The sequence below is a fragment of the Mus pahari genome, chromosome 12 (assembly GCF_900095145.1).
Source record: "Mus pahari chromosome 12, PAHARI_EIJ_v1.1, whole genome shotgun sequence".
NCBI classification, from domain to species: Eukaryota; Metazoa; Chordata; class Mammalia; order Rodentia; family Muridae; genus Mus; species Mus pahari.
The window spans coordinates 9,423,565-9,428,180 of NC_034601.1; the positions used below are offsets into that span (position 1 = coordinate 9,423,565).

Here is a 4,616-nt window from a genome sequence, read left to right on the forward strand (position 1 = left end):
CGCATTTCTAGCAAATATTTCTGATATTGATACTGATATCCAAGATAGTCCCTACGCCAGACAGAAGCAGTCTAAGGGCTAGTTGGGACTTTTTATTTAGCAAAATCCACACACCAAGTCACAACACTGAGCCAGGCAGTTGAGGTCGCATTAATGATGACAACTGGCCACCATACCTCTGTTTGCTGTGAGGAGGGAGGAAAAACACTCCTCCAAAGGGGAAACTGAGCCTAAGAGAACTACGGCGCAAGTGAACGCGCCCGCTGACAGAGCTGGGATTCGAACCACGGAAACAGAGACGCCAGGCAAGCTCGGCTCGGGATCTGCGGACCCGCCTCCGCGCCGGCCCACGGGAACTCCAAGCGGCGCCGGCAACTGGCGCGGAGCCCCGGAGTCGGCAGCAGTGGGCGCGCGCCCGAGCTGCGCGGAGCAGGGCGGCGGCACTCGGCTCCCGCGCGCACTCGCGCCCGTCAGGCGAGCTCATGGGAGTGGCGCCAGCATAGAGGCCCGCGCGGCCGTCGCCTCAACGCAGGCGCGGTGGCCAAGTGGTAAGGCGTCGGTCTCGTAAACCGAAGATCACGGGTTCGAACCCCGTCCGTGCCTGCCTTCTCTCCGTGTGAGGTTTGAAAATCTTTTAGGGGAGAACTCTTTTTAAAAGAGTGACCACGAAAGGTCCCTCGATTTGAGCTTTGAGTTGCAATTCTTTCCCAGCACAGCTGTCCTGGTAGATTGTTTTCTTTCACTTTAGTTTCAAACCAACTCCTTTTCTGCTCCTCTCTCGCTCAAGGTGGCCGTGGGTGGTGTAGCCACGGCACCCTGTGGGTCATGGGAGCTTTCACCTCTGGGAGAAGTTTGCGGAATGCACGGGTTGGACAGAGGTCACAGTCTGGAAGGGTCACCTGCACGTTTGCGGTAAGAGCTTCGCAGCTAAATGACACCTGACTGGCTTCAGGGCACTTCACGTTTTTCTGATCGTTAAAATCCAATGTTACCCGCCCTAAAGAAAGAAAGAGCCTGCTGTTGCCCCACACCGACTCCACACCCAGAGTCAGCTGGAGTCCTTCTCGCTGGCGATTTTAAAAAGGAAATCCGCAGAAGTGGGCATCGCCTTCCAGAAGAGAGGAAACCCTGCCTGGACTTGGAACGAATCTGGTTTGAAAATGTAAGCCTCTGGCGCGGAGCCTCCTTTCGCCCCTAGCTAAAATGGGTCAGCGTTGGCGAGAATGCAGCCAGATACTGGCGGCAGAGGTGGCCTCTCCCTATGGAGAGGCATGACATGCCTGTCACATTACATCACAGAAGTTTGGTTTGCATTCTCAAAAGAATGTACCAGATGGTGCTCAAAGTGCCTTTGCAGAGGTCACTGTCTGACTCCAACTCCAGGACCAGCGTCTTGTGGAATAGGACAAACACCTCGATCTCCTTTGTGGAAACCTGTCTGAGACTGAAGCAAACCCCGGGGGAGTAACGTGCCCCTGAGAGAACTCGACTCAGCGGGAGTCCGGGTGGGGGACCAATCAAACCCTATTCTCCTAACTGGAAGGGAGGAGGGAAGAAAAGAGTTGTGGGCTGCGGAGGATTGGTCAGACTCCTGGCTGGACAGCAGTGAGTCTTACAAGTGTGACTATGGAGCGCCCCGCCCCATCCTCTGGGACAAGGCCTTGTCATTTGGGTTTCTAACAAGCTTCAGGAATAAGGTGTTTCAAGTTCCCAAGACATATTCTGAAAATCGCGGTCCTGCTGAGAGCCGTAGCACAAAGCCACATTGCCAACAAGGAAGAGAATACGCTATACAAACGTGGAAGGTAGTCCCTCTTGCAAAGTAGTGACTGGAGGTGCTGGGAACATGGCTCAGCCAGAAAGTTCTTGTTGGGCAAGTATGAAGACCCGAGTTCAGATTCCCAGCGCCTACATTTTCAGGGGAGGGGTTGGGGGGGGCATGATAGTGTAGGTCCGCCATCCCAAAGATAGGCTGAGAGAAAGAGGACCCTTCCTCTACCAGACAAGTTGACTGCAGGAGCTTCTCTCAAACAATAGGCTGTAAGACGGGTAGTGGTGGCCCCAGCATTCAGGAGGCCGAGGCAAGCAGATCCCTGAGTTCAAGGCCAGCCTGGTCTACAAATTGAGTTCCAGGACAGCCAGAGCTACACAGAAACCCTGTCTCAAAAATAAATAAATAAATAAATAAAGTTATTAAGGAGACAGGCGCCCATGGGGAAGCTGTCGGAAGGACTGTTCCCACTCGTATCCTGCACACTGCTCTTGATGATGGTGTTGGCCTGTGAAGTTTATTTTCTTGGTATCACACCCACAAAAGAAAGAAGCAGGGGGAGGAAGGAAAGGGAGAAAGGCTGCAAAGATGGCGTCTTAGAACACAGGCAGATGGCAGCAGCAGGGTGTAGATTGCCAGAGCATGGAGTTCTCCCGCAGTGCGTGCATTCCTTTTGTTGTATTTTATGCTGTTTCTGCTATTCGTTTCTTTTCAAGGAGCTACAAAAGAGCAAGTCTCCTATTTAAAAAAATAAAAAATAAAAATAAAATATGTTGGGCTGGAGAGATGGCTCAGTGGTTAAGAGCACTGACTGCTCTTCCAGAGGTCCTGAGTTCAATTCCCAGCAACCACACGGTGGCTCACAGCCACAGCAATGGGATCTGATGCCCTCTTCTGGTGAGCCTGAGGACAGTGCCGGTGTACTCATATAAATAAAATAAATAAAACCTTAAAAAAAAAATGTTTCCATGGCAGGTGTGGTGGTACTTGCCTGTAAAACCAGCACTTTGGGGAGGCTGAGGCAGGAGGATGGGAGTTAAGAGTAAGTAAGACCATGTTTTTAAAAAACAATACCACCACAACAAAAACAAACCTGGTTTGGACAGAGTGCTTGCCTTCACAAAGCCCCGGGGTTTCATCACCAACACACATGCACACACATGCACATGTATGCACGTGCACATACGCACACAAACACACACAGAGGGAGAGGATGGGAGAATATAAGAGTACAGATTCACTCGTGAGGTGTTTTCTGTTTTTAAAACCCTCTTGTGTCTGAGTCTGTACATATCCATGTGTGTGTGCACATTGCATGAGGTGGAGGCCAAGGGTCAGTGTCAGGTGGCTGCCCCTACTGCTCTTCCCTTTATCTGAGGCATGTCTCTCCATGAACCCAGAGCTCCCTGGTTGTGCTCCACTCTCTTGCCAGCAGTCTCCTGGGACTCACCTGCCCCCCCCCACTCACACACACTCACACACACACTCACCAATGCAAGGGTTACCGCCATGCCGTGCGTCTCCCCTTGCAGGAGTTCCCCTGATGCTGGGGATCTGAACTCGGGTCCCCGTCAGAGCAAGCCCTTTACCAACTGAGCCATCTCCCAGAGCTGCTTGCTTGTTTGTTTGTTTGTTTGTTTGTTTGTTTGGAAGCTTTAAGATTACACAGGAATCAGGTTGAGGCTAGTATGTGGGAGAAGGATACCACACAACTGTGAAACCAGTGTGCTATGTGCTATCGAATTGGAAACTCGTGACCCCAAACCTGAATTCAGTTTGTTTACACTTTGGTGAGTAAAGCTGGCCATGCCTGTGATGACCCAGACACCTTCTGTTCATGCACATATCAAGCCATGTTTGGATCTAGAGCTCTTACATGGACTTCGTGTCGGCAGGTTCCCCCTGGAAGCTGCTGCCTTTGTGAAGAATCACACACAGCGCTTCTTTGGATATGGGGAGGAGAGGGAAGAAGGTGGCTGATGCTGGGGTTGGGGTGGGGAAGGGTTTGAACTGGACCCCAACATGGGAAATGACCACCAGGGAGAAGATAATTTTCATGGCAAGTCTGTGACTTTCTGATAAGAAGAAACTAAGTGCTTCTCATATGCCTCTGTTCTTCAATAAACAGTGGTAGCAAAGGGATTAAAAGGCTTCCTCAAGAAGAAGAAAGTGCCTAAATTCTGGGACAGGAACTAGCAATCTCCTAAGATCAAAGGAAGAACTGTTTGTCAACAGAGACTGCACAGGCGCAGCTGCAACAGTGCCACCCCATGGCCGCATAAAGCAAGAGCAATCATGCATTCGACCCTGCCCCATTGGAAAGAGCCTGGATGGACTTGGTCCTCCACTGTAAAATCAGAAGGACACACAGTAACTTATTCCCCTCCATTCCTGGGGGCGGGGATGACTGCAGGGCCTTCGGGGTGCTACGTAAAAATTCTACCACGGAATTACAGCCCCCCCCTTTTTATTTATTTTGAGACAGGGTCTCAAAAGGTGAGTTACCCAGGCCAAGTTCTTGATTCTCCTGCCTCAGTGATTGCAGGTTTGCTTCATCACATTTGTCTCTGTCATGGACTCCTGATAACCAGTCAGGACAGTTCTACAAAAGATACTTCATGCCATCACAACTGATCAAAGAAGAAACTACTTAATATCTGGAGAGGTGACAATAGCCACGGTTGGCTCAGGGAAAGTTTTGTTCTGGGTTGCTTTAAGATATAGTCTGATGCTGGGCAGTGGTGGAGCACACCTTTAATCCCAGCACTTGGGAGGCAGAGGCAGGTGGATTTCTGAGTTCGAGGCCAGCCTGGTCTACAGAGTGAGTTCCAGGACAGCCAAGGCT

General features: G+C 50.8%; 1 non-coding gene across 1 annotated transcript; it reads left to right on the plus strand.

Annotated features, from left to right (window-relative positions):
- The first annotated feature begins 531 nt into the window (after positions 1 to 531).
- On the plus strand, positions 532 to 603 carry Trnat-cgu. The gene has a single exon. It is a non-coding gene; the product is annotated as a tRNA-Thr (tRNA).
- Positions 604 to 4,616: the final 4,013 nt, after the last annotated feature.